Source organism: Crocodylus porosus, unplaced genomic scaffold (assembly GCF_001723895.1).
Source record: "Crocodylus porosus isolate Cpor-Errol unplaced genomic scaffold, CroPor_comp1, whole genome shotgun sequence".
NCBI classification, from domain to species: domain Eukaryota; kingdom Metazoa; phylum Chordata; order Crocodylia; family Crocodylidae; genus Crocodylus; species Crocodylus porosus.
In genome coordinates, this window is record NW_017728917.1 from 25,139,774 (window position 1) to 25,163,361 (window position 23,588).

Here is a 23,588-nt window from a genome sequence, read left to right on the forward strand (position 1 = left end):
AAAGAGTTTCCCTAGGATTGAGGTAAGACTGATGGGCCTATAGTTGCCCGGGTCCTCCCTCCTCCCTTTTTTAAAGATGGGGGCCACGTTGGTTATCTTCCAATCACCTGGCACCTGGCCCGAGCACCACGAGCACTCGTAAAGCCATGCCAAGGGCCCCGCAATAACCCCAGCTAGCTCCCTCAACACCCTGGGGTGGAGAGCATCTGGACCCGCTGATTTGAACACATCCAGCCCCTCCAGAAGCTCTCTCACCCGGTCCTCCCCAGCCTGAGGTCTGGAGGTGTTCCCCCCGAGTCCGTCTTGCATCACGGTCCCTGCACAAGAAAACGGAGGTGAAGAATTGGTTAAAGAGGTCTGCTTTCTCCTCTGGCGCAACCACCAAATTGCCCAGAGAATCTTGCAGGGGCCCCACATTTCCCAGTGCTTTCTTCATCCTCCCTATATATTTGAAAAAGGACTTTTTATTATCTTTGACTTTGGACGCTAGTCCTAGCTCTATGTCCTCCTTAGCTTTCCTGACAGCCCCCCTACAGGCCCGAGCAGAGGAGGTATACTACTCTTTGGAGATAGCACCCCCCTTCCACCGGGTGTACACCTCCTTATCCCAAGGTTATACATTGAAGGGTACTGAAAGAGAGATCTGAGAAGGTAAGACTAAATTGCACGAAGGTAAGAATAAATTGTATTTTTAATTTAAAAACAAGCCCCAGAAATTTTCCTATGTGAAACAAGCATACTAGTAGTTTCATATGCTGTCCTTCCCTGACAGAATCGCAGGTGATATGGTTGTCAATCAAAAGCAACCCTGTGGCACCTAGCATTGGCAGACAGATGTCTTTGGATGTTTTGGTTTCCATTTCTGGGGTCTATGCTGGTAAGATGGCTTTAATGGCAAGGGAACAGAAAGAACCTGTAACAGTTACCTTCTGAGAAAATTAGTTTGAAGCCTATATAAGGCTGGATAAGTTTATGAATCTATGAAGAATCTATCACTACTATTACTGTCAATAAAGGTAATGATCTTTTTCAGGGTCTGGAAAAAGTTAACGTTCTAGTACTGTTGCAGAGGATTCTAGCGATGGTATACTTAGCACACAGGATGCTACCGTGTGGAAACTAGAGTCATGGCTTTCCGCCACATGTGATGTCAGTGTAGCTGACAACTATCCCAGGCTTCCTCCCTAACCATTCTTCTGCTCCCTTCCCCACCACTTTATCTTGCAGTCTTGGGATTGTTTGTCCTATTTTACTTAGTACATGAGGAAATATTTGTGTTTTCTCCTCTATCTGTTATCTTGAAGTCATGGAATGTTGTTATGCATATTATTTGGGTCTAGAGAAACGTAATTATCCTTTCTAGGGAAAAAGTCAAGCAAATTGTTTCACTAGAATTTTTTATTGAATTTTTCTTGGTCTAGCTACTTCCTTCTTTTGCCTTTAGTAAACTTAAAATAACTATTGATTTCCAGTTCTAGGGAATGAATCTGCAGTTACCCTACTATATTTACTTCAGATATTTGGATTGATATCTCTAAAAATGGGCTGAGTGTAAGTTTTGAGAAACTTAAAAATTTTATTAGATGAAAAGTGTCTAGTAGTTGGTTAGTTATATCCTCTGGTCTGTTTCCAGCACCACAGTGAGGAATTAAATACCATATTTACCTGAATCCAAGATAACTGAATTTTAGAGGACCCTCCAATAATTAGATGCTATACATGGATAATTGATATTTGTGTATAATTTATATAAGTATTGGAGGGTTGTCTAAAATTTGCTCCTCCCCCCCACTGGTACAGTGCAGAAAGTAGCACAGGGTGGGCAGGTAGTGTGGGGGGGGCAAGCAGCCTGCCACCAGCTGCCTGGTCCCCCTGCTGCCTGTCCCCCATGTCTCTGCCACCCCTGCAGACTCTGGCACCAGGTATCTCCCCCCAGCTTTGCACATATTGAATGGAGGAAGAAACCTTGTCTTGGATTCAAGTAAATATGGTACTTTATTTATTGGTACTTAATAATGCAACAGTTTGGTAAAATGTGTGGGAAGGTATTTCTACATTATGGAAGTCCACAGAAGAATTGCTGAATTAATCATAGCTATGCAAGACAGAATAAGCTATGAGAGGAAAATAAAGAATTTAAGCATATGTAGCTTTGAGCAAAGAAAGTTTTCTGGTTGCAAAGTGTAATAATGTGAAGTGAGATTTAATATTCATATAGATTACTTACGTAATAATGTGTTGCTCAACAGTTCCATACTAACGGGTGGAAAATGTAGCTCTTGCAGCACACAAAATTTAATTTTGCCATCACTCTGATGTCACTGATTATAGATCCAGTACTTGCAGGTTACTGTGGTAGAGATATAGAAATAAAATAAAGATAAAGATTCTGATATTTGAATACAACATTTAAGGACAAAAATGGCTTAATTTAGCTTAAATATACTTGTGAGCTTATTACATTTGGATTGTTCCTTCTTTGTGAGGTGAAACAGGATCTAAGTTAATAGAAAATGGATAATTAACTTTGAAATTCATAGAAACCCATTGTTTGAAATTTGGTTATTAGTTGCTTAGTTTTGGTGATTTTTCCTTGCATACAAGGTTGAAGCAATTGCCAGGTTGGGCCGTGTAGGGATGTCTTTCTGTGGCATATGGAGTGAGTTTTGAGGAAATTAGCTTACCTTTCTTTGGAGAAATAGAGGTGGGGCATCATGGTTGTGGCTGCAGAAATGTTGGCCCTCTGGAACATGGCAAACTCATTTCTTGACTTTTTATACTTCACTAAAGAGAGGAATCGGCTTAGTATGTCATTGAAGTGATTTTTTTTTCTGTTTTCGTCACATATTTCCACAGAGAACCTGGATGATGTTTCATCTTTATCAAAGAAAACCAGTGAATATATTTCTGGGTTTTTGTATTTAATAGGTTTATGTTTTCACTGGAAACTACTCTAATATTCTCCTCTTTTTAGCTCTGTTTCCTTCTTTATGTGAGGCTCTTTTTTTTCTTTTCTTTTTTCTGTGTAGGGTTAACTCCCTGTTATATCTCTGTATATAGAGCTGCAGAATCCTTAACACGCCTCAAGCTTCCTTCTAATCTCCCTTTGTATCATGAATCTAGCCTTTGCTCTCTTCTGCTACAATAGCTTCCTGCCTTAACCTTTAATTTTACTGAGGGCATTTTTATCAGAATAATTTTCTTTTCTCAGTAACAAAGTTTCTTTCCTTTTTATCCTTTTTATCAGAGAAAAAGACCTTCTTCTAACATGCAGTGCAAGTGTCTTCCAAAGGAACTGTGGCAGCCCCATCACATAAGACATTGGACACTAGGTTGGAGAAAACAAAAATTCTAATATTATAAAAGCCTTAATGTGTCTGTCTGTCTGTCCATAATGCTTTATTTGCACTCTGATTGGCTGACAAAGAGCCAGTCAGAGTGCAAAGAAGCGTTGGGACAGATGGCAATGTGCTGCCATGATGATGGGGACACGGGATGGAGCGGAGGGGCGAGACCACCAGAACTGGCCTCACTGGTGGTGATGGCAGCAGCGGCATGGGGGAGGGGAGTGGGGTTGGGACACTGCAGGGGGGCAAGGCCACTGGCGCTGGCCTCAGCCCATTCCTCCCCTCTTCTCTCATTGCTGCCTACAGGGCCAACCGGGCAGTGTTGGAGGGAGGAGTGGGGCCAACACGGGAGTGGAAGGAGCAGGTGGGCTGTGATGGTGGTGCTGGGGAAAGAGGAGGGGTGGCCCCAGACCTGACATGAGGGGAGGAGTGGGCCCAACATGGGGTGGGGGAGTGGACCCAAGATGGCGGTGGAGGCAGAGCAGCGTCCCTGGCCTGAAGCAGTAGTGGCTGGGGGAGGGGAGGACTGGGCCTCCTCCCCACCTCGGGCCCAGGCCCACTCCTCCCCTATCCCCCCTTCCCCGCATCGGCCCTGAGCCCATCTTCCCGTCCCCCCGGCACCGCCACCGGGTCAGTCCGGACCCACCGCTCCTCTCCCTGCCACGGCAGGCCAGCTTCTCCCCACCCTTGGTTTCAGTCCTCCCCCGCATTGGGCCTGGGCCTGCTCCCCCTCCCCACCACTGCAGTGGGGAGGGGGGGAATGGGCCTGGACCCCAAACAGCAGGAGGGAAGGGGGGAGTGGGTCTGGACGGTGGGGGAGGGGGCATAGGGCTCCATCCGCACCCGCTTCCCTCTCACACATCATTCTTGATGGGCAATTGGCTAGTGTACATACATTTGCTTAGAAACTTTCCTGCCCTGCAGGGTGGCCTCCTTGATACATTATTAGGTCTTTTCCATCTTTGGCTTAGTTTAGCTTGATGCCAGCTTTCTTTTCTTGTCAGGGCTGTCTCATGTTTGCTGTGGCTGTATTCTTCCACAATACCAATGAACTTAACAAGTTACTCACAGTCCCCCTAGGAGGTTATGGGTCTAAATAAATTTGGGTGCTGAAGTGTCCAGCTCTTCCAGATCAATAACAAAACCTTGAATAATAGCCCTTTGCTGGGAAGTTGGGGAACCAACACTCCCCTTCTTAACCTGATTGTCATTCATTTATGTATTCTTTTGTTATTCTTTCACCAGTTCCTAATCCATGACTCTAATTTTTGAGAACAGGTTAGAAAAAAAAGAGGATGGGGAATGTCTGTGAAAATCATTTTCTTTTTTTTTTTTCTTTTTTTAAAGACGTTTCATTTTAATGGAAGTATTCCAAGTATCTGTGGTCTGTCAGTGCTCTTCATCTTCTCTTGCATACCTTTCAGATAAGCTGCACACCCTTTTTGGGAAGGCAAAATAAAGAGAAAAAGATTTTCCCTGCTGCAGCATAGGCTCAGCCAGGCTGAATCCTGGCTGCACGCAGGAGATGCAGCTGGTCTTGACTGAGCAGTGGCCATGACAGGGTTAAATCTTAGCTGTGGAGCTTCAAGGAAGGGCGAGTGAGACTGAGGAGTGGACTGCACCCCTCCTGCCCTTGGTCAGGAATGGAGCAGTGCTGTCGTCAGCCATTCTGGTGTTGCCATGCCCTAATTCCAGCATGAAAATCAACTTCCTCACTTAAAGCATGCACCACCATTTAGGATACCTGGTTTGAGGGAGGGTAGATGAGTAAATATGGTCGTTTCCATACAAGCTGCTTTTTCACAGTAGCATTAATTTTACTTTCTGACTTTAGGGAGTTCTGCCAGCAGTGACCTCACTCAACCTTTTGGTGAGATTCAAAGTGATCTGTACAAGAAACTCTGAACAGTGCAGTGTAAGCTCGTTAATGTGTAGAGGATGAGCCAGTGCTGCTCCTGTTGTTGAGGGGATGTTGAGTGTGGTGGCCCTGCGAAGCTTCAAGGTGGCCAGAATTGGAACTGTCAATTTTCTTTCCTGTACCCCTGCTGCTGGCAGCAAAATGGCTGCTGTGCATCACTGCACAAAAAGTTCTTTGTTTGTTCAATAATATGGAACTGATCTAAACAGAAATCTTTCACAATCTGTGTTATCATCTGAGTTTATCTTTGCTGTTTTTGAAATTAGCAGTAATTGCCCTGCAGAACATCTGTATCCTACTTAGCATGTCTCAGAAGACACTGATTAAACTTGATTTTATAAAAACAAAGAACAGTTTTGCCATCTCGAAGCAGCATCCGTTAACATCTATTTAGCAGAGTTCTTTAGAGATGAGGTTTGCAAAGTTTTATCAACTTCTGCTGTAACAACCACACTGCATGTTTAAAAAAAAAAAAAGAGAGAAAAAACCCTTCAGTTCCTGTGAGTGTGAAGGTTGGCACGTAATAAACCAGAAATGTAAATGTACTGTCATTTTAGAACTGATGCTGTGCGAGTCGTAGCAGGGACTTGCATTTTTATTTTGGATGTCTTGCAGCTTGATCAAATAAGAAAAATGTGGGTCTATCAGCCAAAGCACAAGTAAGTGATATTTATCTCTTTGGACATAAAACTGTAAATGTAGTGAGCACTGGGTTTTTGCTTGTTTCTAAACAAAATGCTATCTTATCTCTATTAGCCCGTGACACAGGAATAACAGGGGTATTACTCCGTAAATCTTCAGTAGCATAAGAAAAGATGCAGTATTAACAATATTTGTTACTAATTTAATTTGTTTCAGTGTTGTATGGGAGACTCGCACAGTATTTCCATGCTGCTTGACATGTGGTTTGATTCTACAGACTTTCACATACTGGCACCACCTGCAGCTCTGTTTAAAGCAGGGGTAAAAGGAGTACTGATGTTTGGACAAAGAGATACATAGGAAGTTGAATTTGATTGTGGTATTAGGGTTAAGGGTCATGGGTTAGGAAGAAGAGATGAGTCTTTAAATGACATTTGAAAACAGTCCTGGAGTCAATTAGGCAACAGAAGCCAGGGGATAAGAGCGTACCAGATGGCAAAGGCAGTATGTGGAGGAGAGATCTATACATCTGTGTGGGTAGAGAAAAAAGGAGAGGGACAGGGAAAACTGGTGTACATGGAATGGGGAAAAAACCAGGAAAAATGTTATATTTGGAGAACTGCAAGTCTCTGGAAACTTTGAAGATAGTGAAAGATTGATTTGTAGTATGTTCTGAAATTGAATGATGATATGTTTTACGAGATCTGATATCCTTAATTCAGCTGCAGGATTAATTTAATTAAAGTGCACTGTGCTTGGCTCTGTAACCCTTGTGACACCAAGATTTCCAAATGCCTGTGCTGCCACATGCTATGTACTTAGAGTGATTACGTACAGCACTGGTGTTTGCTCTAACACTACTCAATTAGCTTGATCCCCTGCTGGCAGAGCACATATGACTTTCTTTCTGCAGGTAGATTGAGCCATGGGAAGGAGGTGGGTACCCACAGGTGTCACCCATAGTGTGTGATGGGGTCCCTCTGAAAATATTTTTGCTGGTGGATATTTTGAAGTGGCTCATCTTTCGTGTGCCCAGGTCATCTCCTTCCTTTCACCTCCAGCTGTTTCTGTCCTGCTAGGGGTTGTACTGTCTAGGTCTGGGCACAGAGAGGTATTGTGCTTGAGGGTAACACTAGCACAACACTAGCTTCTTGTCCCGAAGGCCTCGAAGCTTATGGGGACGTGGCATAAGTGAAAACTGTGATTTAGGACTGTAAAAATGTCTTGTGCGTCTCAGTACAGGGCTAATAATTAGCTCTTCAGCTATATGATACATGCTGGACAGTGCTGTTACAGAACACGTCAAATGACATTTTAGTTGAAAATGCATGATCATTAACATTTTGTAACAATAAAAATCTGTTGGGACTTATAGACGTTATCATGCATGCAACATCTGGAGTCCAGTCTTTAAAAACACTCAGCTTCACAGCAGGCATCCTGTACTCCAAAGTAACTTAATGGCTCTTTAGAATAGCCAGTTGTAAGTGTGCATCCAGAGAGTTGGACATACTGAAGTACCCTATACTGTACTTCTCTGCTTTCATGTTAGCCACAAAAATGCTGCCAAGAGCAGCTGCAAGATTTTTTGCTTACCAGCACTTTAAAAAGACTTAGAATATTACTAGGTTCATACTTTTTTGAAATGTTTAGATTAGATCTACCTTACGTTTTCAGTGGTCAGTGGTTTAAGTTTTCCTCTAAGAAAGCATGCAATGCAGGCATTCTACAAGGTGTATCCATTTCTCATGTAAGACAGAACATGAAAAGCAGAGCTGAGACATAATAAAATTATCTTGCTTAGTTTGCTGATTGGAACATTTTACACTTTGACACACAATTTGTACTTGGGAAACAGGGCACGTACTGCATTTTATTACAAAGTGAGGCTCAGAATGGAAAAGCTACAATAAAGTAAATCTTTAGATGTTTTTATGCTTTTTTTTTAAACACAAAGGTGAAAAAATTGAGCAGCTTCCTCTTGTGTGCTTTCCGATCACTGACCCAGTCACTAACTTCAGACCCATCCATTGACTGAACTGAAATTTTACAAGATGTGATTTGGCAGAGAATTTGGCCACTGGGATTTTAAACTAGCAATGCTAGAATAGCTATTTCAGGCTACTGTGGTAATAAACATAGAAACCACTGAAGAAAAGCTTCAGTGGAGGAGAGAGTGCTCCTTAAAAGCTTGTTGAGAACAGTTTTCTCCACTAGGCATGACTTTTGTGTTTTTTTATTTACTGGGGTAGAAAATCCCTCCCCCCACCCCGCCATCTTTCCAGCAGGTGCATAGTAGGCTCAGCTGCTGTGGTTGTACTACTTGCGCATGCAGTTGTAGGCAGGAACAAGTGTGGGGAACTGTGAAGGGAACCTCTTCAGACCATAGAGTACAACTGTGTGGCAGCACCAGGCACCTTAACATGCAGAAGAATGTTATATTTGGGGACCTGCCAAAATCTCAATTTTGCAGTTGTCACAGAAACCATGATTTTGGGCAGGCTCCGTGAAAAATCATGGGCTCTGCGGAAGCTCAGGTTCCCTGGAAAAAAAAAAAACTTACCAAAAAATAAAATGCTGGCACCCTCTGGGTCCTTGTGGATGCTGCTGGCTGGCCGTGCAGCCCACTGGGGGAAGAGGGGCTGCCGGCATAGCAAGGTGGTTGCCGCAAGGTGGCTGCAAGGGCTGTTTGCCCTAAGACCATGGCCTGCTCTACTAATCAGTGGGGGGGGAGCCAGGGCTGCATGACAGACAGCCCTTGCAGCCCATCAGCAGTGAGGGGCTGGACTACCAGGTCCCTTGGCCAATCACAGGCATTGGGGGGCCTGCCACATTTGGCCCATGAAAATAGCTGCCAGGTCCATGATCTGCCCACAAAATTGGTCAGCAGCTGCCTTGAGTTCAGTAGACATCTAGGTATCCAGAAACACCCTTCTTCTAGTAAAAGGGATTGAATGAAAAATCTTAAGAGCAGCCACTGTCAGTATAGTAGGGGTAATATTTTCTGTCCTCTGAATTTATTTATTTTTGCACCTACTTTTGTGTTCAGCTGTATGCACTTAGCAAAGAGTTCCATGTCCATATCTGAACAAGCAGCTCTGTCATCTGGCTGCCCAAATTGTCCATGTGTCTAGTGCAGGGGTGCTCAACCTCTGGCCCATGGGCTAAATCCAGCCCATGGAGCCATGACATCTGTCGCGCGGTGTTCCCAATGAGTTGGAAAAAATTGGCAGCTGGGGGGCGCAGAAGTTCTATGTATCCAGATAGGGGCCCACTCCACCCCCCTCATTGCATCCAGTTCAGGGCTGCTCCCTAACCTTCTCTCCCCCAGCAGGTCTGGATTAGGGCTGCTTTGCTCCACTCCCTCCCTTCAAGCGTCTGAATCCGAGGCACTCCATCCCATCCAGTTCCATGTGTCCATCTCAGAGCTGGGCTGCTTCTCCCTCACTGTGTCCAGATCAGGATTGCTCTGCCCTACCTTCCCCCACCCCAGCATATCTGGATTGGGACCCAGCTGCCCTCCTGCCCACCTCCCTGTGTCAAGATCGGGGTCACTCCACCCTGTCCCTCCATGCCCTGCCCCACACTTCCAAATAGGGACAGAGCTGCTCCCTGCCCCCTGTCCCCTGGAGGACAGATAAGGGTTGTGCTGTGCACTCCCTTGCAGCAGGATGGGGCTCTTCCACTGGACTGCCCATTCAGCCCACAGGGCAAAAAGGTTGGGCACCACTGGTCTAGTGCCTTGTGTATACAAGAGTGAGCCCTTTTTTGGGATGAGCATGGGCTTTTGAATCTTCAAGTGTGGGTATGCCAAATCAGAACCTGGGAAGGACCTTAGAATGTAATATTCCTGACAGTTCCCTGTTGTGCATCAGAGACTCCCCTTAGATGCTTAGGATATTAACCTAAGAGGACTCCCTGTGTTAGAGGGACTCTAACCAGGGAGCCTGCGAACAGGGCCTGCAAACAAGGTAAGCAGTTTGTGGGCCACTCCCCCCCCCCCCACCTTTTGAGGGGAGTGCTTTTCAGCTTGGCATGATAAAACAGGAAAAAAGGAACACTTTGGTGTCAATGAGCAGTAAACAGGCCAGCTTTCAGGTGAGTTCTGTAGGGAAGGTGTGCTTGGAAGAAGAGCAGTAAGAGAGAGAAGGCAGATTAAGAGACCCAGGGAAATGGCTGGAAGACATCGTAATACCAGAGCCACTGCCACTGCCTCTGCTTACATCTGTGAGGTTTCTGTCCAAGCAGAACCACTCACCATCAACACTTCCATCCAGGTCCAGGTTTGGCACTGTGGAGACTGCATCTAGCAGGTTTCTTCCAGTGATGGCCAGGTCAGAGGGTGCCTGCAATGTGAGTGGTGCCTCCTGGTGGTGTCTCCCAGAGAACAGGCAAGGAAGTACAGGAGGAGGTGGCAAGGCTCTAAAACGTCCTCTGCCAGGAGGAGTTCATTGATCCGATTCTGCAGGAGACCTCCAGGACTGTGGGGGAAGAAATGCCAGAGGCAGTGCTAGAGAAGATAGAGTACATGGACTCCCAGGAGGGTGAAAGCTGGAGGCTTGTGACTTCTGGGAGCAAGCAGAGATCTTCACCTCCACCTGCAACAGTCATCTGGAGAATAGATATTCGGTGCTAGCAGCAGAGAGGGAGGAGCACTTTCCATTGGTGGAGGAGGACAGGCCAGGCCTCAGCAAGGTGGGAAGGATCGAGACAACCACCACCAAAAAGAAGCGATGGGTGGTGGTGGTTGGACACTCACTTCTGTGGCAGATGGAGGGAGCCGTCTGCTGACCTGACCTGTTGTCTCAGGAGGTCTGCTGCTTGCCCGGAGCCCAGATCTGAGATGTCACGGGGGTTACTGAGGCTCATCTGGCCCTCTGACCAATGTTCCCTCTAAGGAGTAGCGGTCCATAAGCACCACTTCAGTCCATGAGCATGCCGCTTCGGTCCCACCTCCCCCTTTTGGTGCGGCATGGGACACTTACCGAAGGTAAGCTCCTCACTCTTCACCCGGGGCAGGCAGCGGGGGCAGGAGGCTGGGGAGCTGGAGCCTGGGCCTGGAGGGCTGGAGCCTGCCTGCCTGTCCCGAGTGAGGCTTCACTGGGGCCTGGGGGCTGAAGCATGGCGCAGGTTCTGGGAAACTGCTCCACTCCCCAGCCCTGATGTCACGTGCTTCCTCACTCCCCGAGGCGATGCAGGGGAGCAGAACTGTTCCCTGGAGCTGGCGGAGCCCCCGGAGCAGTTTCCTGGGGCTAGCAGAGCCTGCGCCAGCCCCTCACCTCAGGGAGGAGCCACTGCTTCTCCTCTGGCTCCGGGGAACTGAACCTGCAGATCAATACCTGGCTGCACAGGTGGTGTTGCCAGTAGGGCTTTGGCTTCTTAAACCATGGGATATTTCTCCAAGAAGAAGGATTGCTGGGAAGAGATGGAATCCCCCTAACAAAGAGAGAGAAGAGTGTCTTTGCAAACAGTCTCACTAACCCAGTGCAGAAGGCTTTAAACTAGGTCTGCTGAGGGGTGGAGACCAAAGTCCTAAGTAAGTGGGGAAGTGGGGGATCTGGAGGAAGAGCAAGCAGGAGGGGACAATAAAGAAGGTGCTCTCATACTTCCTGAGAAATCAGGGCAATCAACTAGTTTCCTCAGGTGCCTGTACATAAATGAACAGAACCTGGGAAAGGAGCAGGAAGAAGTGGAAGTCCTCTTACAGTCATGGCACTATGACATGATTGGAATAACAGAGACCTGGTGGGAGCTAGCATGACTGAAGTACTGTCACGGATGGGTACAAACTGTTCAGGAAGGACTGGCAGGGGAGAGGAAGAAGAGGAGTTGCACTTATGTAAAAGATCCATGTGATTGCTCAGAGCTCCAGTATGAAGCTGGAGATAGATCTGTAGAAAGTCTCTGGGTTAGAGTCAGAGGGGAGAGCAACAAGGGTGATATCATTGTGGGGGTCTGCTCTAGACTACCAGACCCGGAAGAAGTAATGGATGAGGTTTTCTTCAAACATCTAGCAGAAGTTTCCTGATCACAGGCCCTGGTTCTCATGGGGGACTTCAGTTACTCGGACATCTGCTGGGAGGGCAATACAGCAGTTCCTGGCAATCCTCAAAGCTTTGGAAAGTGTTGGGAACAACTTCTTGGTACAAGTGCTGGAGTGGCCAATTAGGGGCCATGCTCTTCTTGACCTGCTGCTCACAAATGGGGAAGAATTGGTGGGGAATGTAGTAGTGGATGGCAACTTGGTCAGCAGTAACCACGAGATGATTGAGTTCAGGATCCTGAAGAAAGGAAGGATGGAGAGCAGCAGAGTAAGGACCCTGGACTCCAGAAAAGCAGACTTTGACTCGCTCAGGGGGCTCATGGGCAGGATGCCTTGGGAAACCAGTCTGAGGGGGACAGGAGTCCAGGAGAGCTGGCTGTACTTGAAAGAAGCCTTACTGAGATTGCAGGAACAAACCATCCCAATGCTCAGGAAGAGTAGCAAGTATGGCTGAAGACCAGCTTGGTTTGGCAGGGAAGTCTTCAGTAAAGTACATCACAAAAAGGCAGCATATTAAAAATGGAAACTTGGACAAATAACTAAAGAAGAATATAAAAGTATTGCTTGAGCATCCAGCGATGAAGGCCAAAGCACAATTGGAGTTGCAGCTAGCAGGGGAGGTGAAGGGTAACAAGAAGGGTTTCTATAAGTATGTTGGTAGCAAGAGGAAGATCAGGGAGAAAATGTGTGTCCATTATTGAATGGGGGAGGCAAGCTTGTGACAGAGGATGCAGGAAAGGCTGAAGCACTCGATGCCTATTTCACCTCAGTCTTCACTGACAAGGTCAGCTCCCAGACTACTGCAGTGGGCAGCACAGCTTGGGGAGGAGAGGAGCATCCAAAGGTGGCAAAAGAACAGGTTAGGAACTATATAGAAAAGGTGGACATATACAGGTCTGTGGGACCAGATGTGATGCACCCAAGGATGCTGAGGGAGTTGGCTGATGTGATTGCAGAGCCCCTGGTCATCATCTTTGAAACTCATGGCAATCAGGAGAGGTCCTGGATGATTGGGAAAGGGCATGCATAGTGCCCATATTTAAGAAAGGGAAGGAGGAGGATCCGGGGAACTACAGACTTGTCAGCCTCATCTCAGTCCCTGGAAAAATCATGGGGCAGATCCTCAAGTAATCCATTTCTAGGTACTTGGAGAAGAAGATGATTAGGAACAGTCAGCATGGATTCACCAAGGGCAAGTCCTGCCTGACCAACCTGATTGCCTTATATGATGAGGTGACGGGCTCAGAGAGACCCGTGGATGTGGTATACCTTGATTTTAGTAGGGGTTTTAATACTGTCTCCTATGGCATTCTCACAGTCAAGCTAAGAAAGTATAGGCTGGATGAATGGACCATAAGGTGGATAAAGAGCTGGCTGGAGCATTGGGCTCAGAGGGTAAAAATCAATGGCTCAAGGTCTAGCTGGTAGTTGCTATCAAGTAGAGTGCCCCAGGGGTCAGTCCTGGTGCCAGTTTTGTTCACTGTCTTCATCAGCGACTTGGAAGATGGCACACAGTGCACCCTCAGCAAGTTTGCAGATGACATGAAGCTGGGGGGAGTAGTAAATATGCTGGAGGGTAAGGCTAGGATTCAGAGTGTCTTAGACAAATTGGAAGATTGGTCCAAAAGAAATCTCATGAGATTCAACATGGACAAGTGCAGAGTCCTGCACTTAGGACGGAACAATCCCATGCACCGGTCCAGGCTGGGGACTGACTGGCTGGGCAGAAACTCTGCAAAAGACCTAAGGATTACAGTAGACAATAAGCTGAATATGAGCCAGCAGTGTGCTCTTGTTGCCAAGAAGGCTAACGACATACTGGGATCATTGGTAGGTGTGTTGCCAGTAGGTCCAGGGAAATGATTATTCCTGTCTATTCAGCACCGGTGAAGCTGGATCTGGAGTACTGTGTCCAGTTTTGGGCCCCCCACTACAGAAAGGATGTGACAAGTTGGAGAGAGTCCAGCGGAGAGCAACACAATGGTTATGGGGCTGGGACATATGACTTCTGAGGAAAGGCTGTGGAAACTGGGCTTATTTAGTCTAGAGAAGAGGAGATCGAGAGGGGATCTAATAGCAGCTAGTTGAAGGGTTCTTCAAAAGGGAATGGAGCTATAGTGTTCTCAGTGGTGGCAGATGACAAAACAAGGACCAATGGTCTCAAGTTGCAGCAAGGGATAGGACAGATATTAGGATGAATTTTCTCATTACGAGGGTAGTAAAACACTGGAACAGGTTTCCCAGAGAGGTTGTGGAATCTCCATCCTTGGAGGTTTTTAAGACCTGGCTAGACAGAGCTTTGGCCTGAATGATCTAGTTAGGGACAGTCCTGCTTTGAGCAGGGAGTTGGACTAGATCGGGGCAGGCAAAATATGACCTGTGGGCCAGATCTGGCCTGCCCAGCTATTTCATCTGGGCTTCGGAGCCCCTAAAAAATTTAGAAAATTAATATTTATCTGCCCCTGGTTGCCTGTCAAAGATGGCAGGAGCCATAGGCAGTAGGACCCGGGGGAACTGGTGGCAGAACTAAACAGCAGCGGCAGCAAGTCTGGCCCAGCCCCGCCCACCCCAAACCAGCAGAGGCTGCTGGAGGCTTCTGGCCTGGGACTGTTCCTGCCTCCCTGCACCAAGGGAAATACAGATAAGAAGGAGGGGTGGGAGAGGGAGGCAGGAGAGGACCATGGGCGATTGCCCCAGTCCGCAGGGCTGGCTGGGCCAGCTCCTGCAGCACCAGCACTGCAGCTGGGAGACACGTGGTGCCGATGGGCAGGTTGTGTGTGTGGGGAGAGGGGAAGCAGGGAAATGGCTGTGGCAGGCAGAGGGAAGGGGCAGTGAGTGGGTGCATGGAGCACACAACAGCCGGGTGAGAGCACAGGGCCTGTGCTGGTGCACCAGGGCCCAGAGCTGGGCAGCAGAAGTGTGGGTCCTGGGCTGCCAGGGGCTCTATGGAGCCAAGTTGAGCAGCACAGCCCAGCTCCATAGAGCCCCTGGCAGCCTGGGCCCCGCACTTTTGTTGCCCCATTTTGGGCCTTGCCAATGCTGTTCCTGGTGCACCAGCACAGGCCCCGTGCTCCCAGCTGGCTGTCACTGTGCTCTGCATGTCTGCTAGCTGCCCCTTCCCCCTGCCTGCTACAGCTATATACCTGCTTCCTCCTCCTGCCCACACAACACCCTCCGACATCACATGGTTTCCAGCTGTAGTGCCGGGACCACAGGAGCAGCTGGGACATGGTGGTGGAGCGGCCAGTGGGGGACAGGGCAGGAGAAGGGCAGCAGTGACAGAGTGGGGGCAAGTGGTAGCGAGTGGGAGCATGGGGCCCATGCCAGTGCCCTGGGGCCAGGAGCGGCAGGAACACAGCGCCCAGGCTTGTAGGAACACTGGTGGGGGCTCTGCCTGCTGCGTAAGAGGGGACAGGCTGTGGGCAAATCCTCCCCCTCCACACAAGCCACAAGCTTTCCCAGCCATGCTCCCCCCACACACTAAAAGCTCCCCACAAAATCCATACCCACCCACACTTGTGCATCCCCCACAAATCCCATACCCACACACACCCTCCCCCATACCCCACATACCCACAAACCCATACCCAACCTCCCACCCACAATATACAAGGGTAAGACTTAATTTTAAGTTATTATACTATCACCTCTGTGTGTACTACACAAACATGTAAATCAAGACAAAAATATTTTTTGAAATGAAATTAATGAATATTGTAGTACATTTGATTTTTAGAATATAATTTGGTATTTTTCTAGTTCAGAGATGGGAAAATCCCTTGCTGGGCACAAAGGGGAGGGACTTCTGGTGCCAAAGGTCAGGGGTTAGGGAATGGAACTTCCATCCTCAAGATGGCGACCAGTAGTAGGGCACCTGTCAAGGGGTGAGGCTACCCATGAGGCCCTCAGTGGCTTGCCAAAACACGATAAGCATCTCTCCGCCCGAAATAATTGCCCTCCCCTGGACTAGATGACCTCCTGAGGTCCCTTCCAACCATGGGTGACTGGTGCTGCCTTAGCTGGGGGGACATGTGCCCCCCCTGCAACCGGGGGGATTCCCCCTTGCTGCCAGTCTTGCTGCCTAGGGAGGGGATGTCCTCCCATGACTGATCTTGCTGCCCAGAGGAACCCCTATGACCAATCCCGCAACAGCTGATTGCTGTGGCCAATTGCTGCAGCTGCTTCTGGGAGCAGCTGCAGCGATCTGCCGGTGCTTGCAGGGAGGCACCAGTGCTCCCGCCTGCTCCCCCTGCCCATCACCTACGTGGTGAGCGTAGCCAGTCGAGGGGTGCACTGGAGGTGCACATGCACCTCTGTGCACCCTCTATGCATCGCCCCTTCTTCCAGGCCTAATTTTCTATGATTCTATGACTCCTAGCCTCCATAGTTTGAACAGAGGCCTGGGACTTTAACATGGTTCAATGCATAGAACTGCCATTAGGTCACTGGACTAGTAAAAAGGTTTTGGGCCAGATCCATAGCTGATATAAATTCGTGCAGCTGCTTCAAACTCAGCTGAGTAGCTGAAATGTATCCCTTTGTATTCTGTTTATTTTGATCTAATAGAAATATGTAATAGACTTAAAGAATCTCAAGCCTGAAATAGCATCCAGGAATGTCTACGAAAATATAGGTTTTCTTTTGAACTTAGCCAGGAGGTGAGGAAACTGGTATGAAAAGTTCTTGAGAAATTGCATCATTCCATGAAAAATATGACTCCTGAAACTCTTCTGCAAAAGTCAAAGCAGGCATTTGGCCAAAAGTTGTTGTAAATTTGGGGTATCTTTGGGAACTTGGATTATTTCAGTCAGTTAAATTTAATTAAATATTTGGGGAAACATTCAATACCAGTCTTACTATGCTCAAATCATTGAGAATTTTTGACACCTAATGTCCTTCGTTCATTCTGTGCTTCCACTGGGCTGATTGTACAGTTTTGTGAATGAAATGAAGTATCAGTATGAGTTTTAGTCATGTCAAAGACACTGAGACCTCCTTTATGATTTAATTTACTGGTATGCATAAGTGTTTGCACGAGCTATTTAAACAGATTAATGAGCACAGGTCACACATTACAAAACCAAGCTTTGGTAATGTGCACTCTCTCTTACTTTGAAGTGTGTCTCACTAAAACACAATGTATAATCAACCTTGGACAGTAGCATTGTACCAACCTTTTCTTAAGTGCCTTTTAAAAATTCAAATTAATTTGTTGTTTGCGAATGGATTTGCATTAGCACCTAGGTCCTTCTCTCTTTCAGTCTCCCAGTGCTATCTCTTTTATTTACTTCTGGCATTGCCTACGTATTTCACAACTTAGTCATGCTGTAATAATCTTACTATTTCCAAAGTGTACAGGAAGAAACAACCAGGCCCTGGAAATGACATTTTATTATTTGAAAATTTTTGTAGTAACTGGACACAAATAGCTTTGTCTTAATATACTGCTTTCTGTTTTCCTGGTACAGTTATAGCCAGTACATTCTAGGCTAGATTGTAACTGGGCATTCAGCTCTGCACAGAGCCATAGGGGAATGTTGATTTCTCCTCTGAAACAGGTGATGACATAGAGGGGGATGAGCCTTGCCTAGCAGCAAATTACTATCCCTTCAGGGCCAGCAAGAAAGAGGGAAGGACCAGTTTCTTGGAGGTTCCTGCTGTTACTGAAGAGTGCAATTGCATATCATCGTTCATGCAGCTGCCTGGATCCTTCTTAAGAGCCCATAAGTGTTATTGCCAAAGGAATTTTGCATATAATTCAGCAGTCAGTAACTCATTTTCTCAATGCATTGGTAGGCGTCTTGCATATCAGAAATGGTCTTTAGCACTAGGTTTGTACATGTAGTAAAAGAAAAAATTAGGAGCCTCATCACTTCTGTGGTTTCACACAAGTTATATTTCTGATAATAGGCAAGACTGCACTTGATGTTTAAAGGTCTCAGAGTTCCTTGGGCTTTTTTTATTTAGTTATCAGTTCTATGTAGCTTTGTTTTCTTGTTCCTTTGATGCAGTGTAAATCAGTGTTTGTGTATGATGTGCAGCAAGCTGGTGAATGATATGAATGCTGTTGGGCATTTTGTACATGTGACAACATTACCACATACACGTAATGCAAATGTCACTTTGTGTGGCTTAATGGCATCATATTGTACTTGTGCATGAGTTCTGGGGGTTTTAAATGAGTCTGCATCATTGCAGATGTATTGCAGCTATTAGTCAGCTCACTCCTTGGCTATGGGAGAGGCGGGCAGGCTCCACAGAAAAAAAAGATCAGCAGGTGCCTGCTGAAAGTAGAAGGGGCAAGGAGCCCAATCCTTTTTTTGTGGAGCCTACCTACCTCTCCTGTGGCCAGGGTGCAAGCTGCTGGCAGGCCAAGCAGCTCCTGAACTGTGGGGGGCCCTGGTCCTTCCCTCTGCAGTGGTGGTGCCCCTTGGGGCTTCTAGGAGGCCAGGTGATGCCCCAGCTCAGGGTTGGGGAAGAGCTGGGGCAGCACCTGGACCACTAGCAGCCTGCCACAGTGGCCCCAGAGGGTGCCAGCACTGCAGAGGGAAGGACTGGGACCTCCTACAGTTCAGGGGCTACTCAGTCCACTGACAGCTTGCCCCCCCGGCTGTGGGCAGGCTCTGCTGGAGGGGAAAAAAAGTAAAGGTTCAGTCCCCTCACCATTAAAGTAATGGAAACCCATAGATTGAAACAGTGGGTTTCAATTAAATATCCACCATTTCAATTAAATATCCACCATTTCAATTTAGGGGGCATGGAATGCAGCCCTGAGGACTAAACCCCCATCATGTATACTAGCGCCCATTGCCAACAGCAATGCGTGTGACATGAAAGATGTCAAATTTTTGATCAAAAGAGGCAACACATTGTTACTGTTTTGTCACTGTTAAAAGGAAGTGGTTTAAGACTTTACAAGGTGTTTGCACAGAAGCCTAAGTGCACCTATTTTTACTTGCTTTGGGCCAGATTCTCACCTTATGTCAGTCAACATAGATTCCTTGAAGTCCATGCAGCTATGCCAATTTATACCACCTGAGGAATATTTCCTTCAGCTATTTATGACAGAATGGTAATTTTTATGAATTAAAAATGTTTGGGTACAGTAACTGGGCTGGGTTCATTGAGGCCAGTCCCAGTATACAACAAGAATAAACTGTTACCCTTGATGTTCCCTAGTTGTACTAGATGTTCCCATGAGTGATATCAAGGAATATAATGGCTGAAGGAACTTCCTTATTATACCTTTATATACTCTTGCACTTGAAGTAGCATAGAGCATGCTTCCTCTCTGCTCCCCCAGAGGTGCAGGCATGGGGCAGGAGGAGATGGAATTGCCAGTGTCTTTCTTACAGTTAGCTAGTGGAGCAAAAAAGTGGTTGGGCACTTACTGAAGGTGTGAGGCAGCTGTACTGCTTGCCTTGCAGGCTGGCTTGTTCAGCCAGGCTTACTGTTTGTGCAGTGACTCCAGGCCTTGGCCCACCAGGAACTACAAGCCCCACTCAATGGCTAGACAGAGGCCACTCAGTGCACAACAACTGATTTCTTGGTACTTCAAATGATAAAACAGGAGGGAGTGAAGATTACCAGGTTACTGCCAAAGGAGGACACTGAGCAGAGAGTGCTGGCTATTGGACACTGTCCAGTGAAACTCAGCATGGAAACTCTGTCTGCAGTCACCCAGGTCCTCTGTAGCCAGCCTCTCCTTCCTGGTCTAGTAGATGAACAGCTTGGCCAGGGCCAGGAAGAGATTGACTGAAGCTGTCAGGAGTCAGAGCAGCAAGCAGGCTCTTAGCTGGCCTGGATACTGAGTAGGCCTGGCTGCCAGTAGCCAAACTACTGTCAGTTGTCTGGGCATGGCAGCCTGCTTATAAGTAGCAGGTCTTTCAGTGCCCCGCAGGCTGCTCAACAGGATAGATGCCTCCAGCCTCAGGCTTTGGACTCCAAGTTCTTAGTTTCCGGGTTTCTATCTTTTGATTTTGAATTTCTTGCTTATTCCTAATTCCCCGGGTCTTACTTTTTGTGCCTGGTTTCCTGTTCCCTGATACCTGCTTAGTGGCTTCCTGGCTTCATCCTTGTTCCTGGTTCCTGCCTGTCTTGTTTCATGGCTTTAGACTCCAGCCCAGACCCTTGTACTTCTAGATGATCTTTCTGCCTTGTGTTTCCAGACCCCTGTCCTCAGAGACCCTGTTCCTGGCTTCTAGCTTAGCTTGGTGAACACCAGGTCCCATAATGGTATAACTATCTGCTCCAGAGCCAGTAGTGTAACTAAGGTGGGATAACTGAGGCAGAAGCCCTGGCTGCCAATTTGGAAGGGGGTGGGGTGTGGAAAAATAACAGCTGGTGCCATGGCCAGGCTGGCAGCCAGAAGTCACTTCTGCCTTCATGCATTGTTGCTGCCCTGCCTGTCTGTGTCCAGGCCCCCTGGGCCTGTGGTCTGGATCCCTTCTTCCTGTTCCTGACTGCCCACTGGCTCTTCGTTCTTCCCAAGGTAACTGCCTGCGTCCCAGTCACTTACAAATCTTGGCTTCCTTACCTGCTTGCTCCTAATCCCCTGACTTTAGCTGGGACCCTTTCCTTCCCTGACCTTGTGTGCTCCTGATTTCCTCAGTGGTGATCCTCTAGGGTTAAGCAACAGCTGCTTATGTCCCAGTTGTACCCCTGACAAGAAGGTCCTTGGATTTTGTGGCAATATGGATAGGGTGTACATAAATTACAAGATGTGAGAAAAGTGCAACCAGTACCTCAAGAGAAGGTGGAAGAGGGGTGGTCTGGTACACTCCAGCTGGCCACATGCCAGGGTAAAGAAGAGGGAACCAGTATCTCTGTTTTCAGGAGAACTCAGTCCTCACTGAGAAGTAGGTTGATGTTATGTTTCCAGCATCAGCCATTTGAACCATTGTTGCATGCTTTGTTTGGGTTTGGGTGCATACATAGATCTGTAGTTAGAATATTTCAAGAGATGGCTGAAGGGACTTTCCATAAAGTTCACCTAGGAGCAAAGACCAACCATAAAAAATACCACCTTGTTAAGTTTTTGTTTTGTTTTGTTTTTTTAACAGAAGACTGTGGGCATGTGGAAATGAATGTTTATTGCAATCTTAATCAACAGATGGCTGGGCTGAATACCTACCAGAAGACTGAGATCTCTCTTTGCTCTGCTGATCCATTGTCTCCTTGATCTGCTATTTTTCATTTGTTTCCTGCTGTAAACTGTTGTCCAAAAATTTATGAGCACCAAGTCCCTTCCTGAAAGGCCTTACATGTTAACATACCTATGCAGTTACTTTCAATGGGAATTCTGCATGTAGACTTAACATATTTTTGTAAGCCACTTTGCATATTGATTTGTTTTGATAATTAGCATTCCAAACTTGGAGCATTCTTTTGATAAATGAAACTTTATGTGATTAAAATTTAGTGCTTGTAAAGTCTTGAATTTCAGCTGGAAACGTGTTTTAATAGCTGTGCTCAAAAAAATCCCCTGAAAAGTAGATTTGAAAAGTGAGGATGGGGCACTGGAAAGCCTCAGCTCCCCTGCCTTGTGGGTCACCCCATAGAGGAGGAAGGCTTGGGGCCAAGGTCAACCAGGAGGGACCTCAGGCCTAAGGAGTGAAAGGTCCAGAGAGTAAGTGTGTGGCCCAGTAAGGGGGAGGAGTGAGTGTGTGGCCCAGAGACAGGTTGGAGTTGGCTCAGAGATGGGTCAAAGTATGGTCCAGTGAGGGGTTGGGGGAGTGGTCCGGTGAGGGGCCAAGGCCCACCTAGAAGGACCTGAGGCCTACTTGGGCCCGAGGCAGAGTGTGGCCCAGTAAAGGGCTGGAGGAGTAATAGTGAATTTGGATGCTATCTGCAAGGTATGGGACATGGTGTAGGGATGGTTTGGAGTCATGTATTTGGCCCAATACACCAGGGCCACAATTAGGGCAGCCTCCCACATTTTTATCCATTTACATCAAGGCATGGGAAGTGAGTGAGGACAGACTGCCCTGGAATGGGAGGGAGAGGGGCGGGAGAGGCATCAATTTCGCCAAGTGCCAGGGACCCCCCCACTACAGATAAGTTCATCAGTGTCTCTGTGCAGAAAAATGGTGGCGGGGGTACTTTAACTAAAGCTTGTTGAATGAGCTTTAGCTAAAGCGCCACCACTGCCATTTTTTAGCACGGGGATGAAATGATGCATGTGATGTTGGAGTCTTTTGGAGTGCAGTAATTACCATGCCCCAGCAGTCTCGATTAATTGGGTTTGCTCCATCGCGTTGTCATTACAAGTCCTTAGATTCTGATCTTGATTTGAATCTCTCCATAAGTAGACTGAATTTGTGAAGCTCTTTCCCTGATCCTGAATAAATTACATAAGACTGACATTTACTTTCATGTGTAGTTAGACCAGGGGTGGGCAAAATACACCCCATGAGCATGAACTGGCCCACCAACAGATCCTCCCGGCGCGGTGGAAGCTCCCATCTGGAGCCCCAACCCGGAACCTGCTGACGCAGCAGTTATGGATCTAGGCAGAAGCTCCTGCTGCGCTGAGCGGGCATCAGCATTAGCTGTGACACCCACCACATCGGAGCGCCACATCCTGCTGGCTGCACCTCACATGGAACCTGCTGGTCATGTCGCGGCTGACTCCAATGCCTTCCTGGCACAGCAGCAGCTCTTGCCTGGGTCCGCAGTAGGTTCTGAGTCAGAGCTCTGGGCAGGAGCTTCCACTGTGCTTGGAGGGCGGCAGCATCAGCTCTGGGTGCCACCAGCAGGTTCTGTGTCTGGGCTGCTGAACATACCAACAGCATCCACAGCTGATGCTGCTGCCTGCCCACTGCAGCAAACTACAGGTCCGGTGCGTTCCAGGGTGGAACTGGACAGAGACAGCGAAAGAGAGGGACAGAGAGACAGGAGAGAGAGCGAGAGAAGACAGAAGGGAAAGAAAGATGTGGCCCTCAACAGGTGCCCAAAAATCATTAAGTGGCCCTCCAGTTGAAGTAATTGCCCAATCCTGAGTTAAACACTCCTTCTCAAGTATTTGAGATGATCTGTCACTTCAAGGGATACAGATGAAACCAGTCCATTTTAAAACACAGTTTAAAAAATATTTTATGTATTGCACCTTCCCCAAATCCAGATGTACTTTCATGTTTCTTCCTGTTTAAAAAAAAATTGGGTGGAACTGCGTGAAACACCAAAACAATCAGGAAGCTAAGACAATAAAGAAGAAACGGGAAAGTGGTTTCACACTTAATGTAGTTTAACACCCAAAATAAACTCAAAAGAGACTTCTCCCTTTCTAATTCCCTTTTTTTTAAAATTCTAATATTAGAAGTTACTTGTAACAATGGCCTTGGTTCAGGAAAGTATCAAGAAGGACACTTTGAGCACATACTTAAAATGTTGCATTTTGATCCTTTTGAAGTTGATAGGAAAACTGGAAAAAAAGGGTAAAGACCAAATTCAGATCTGCTGTCAGTGGGTGAAAACCCATTAATTGCAGTGTATTTATATTGTCTGAATTTTCATATTCAGCAGTTGTTATGAACAATAAGTATCAGTAGGGCTTTAGACACAGCAAACCAGGTATCAGCTTTCTTTTGATATGTGGTTACAATCTCATCACTGACAATATAATAAAAGCAAACAAAAT

General features: G+C 47.0%; 1 protein-coding gene across 1 annotated transcript in view; it reads left to right on the top strand.

Moving 5' to 3' along the window:
* FGD3 (FYVE, RhoGEF and PH domain containing 3) overlaps positions 1–23,588 on the top strand; it is a 177,106-nt gene that overhangs the window by 54,679 nt on the left and 98,839 nt on the right. The gene's annotated exons all lie outside the window — the stretch shown is intronic.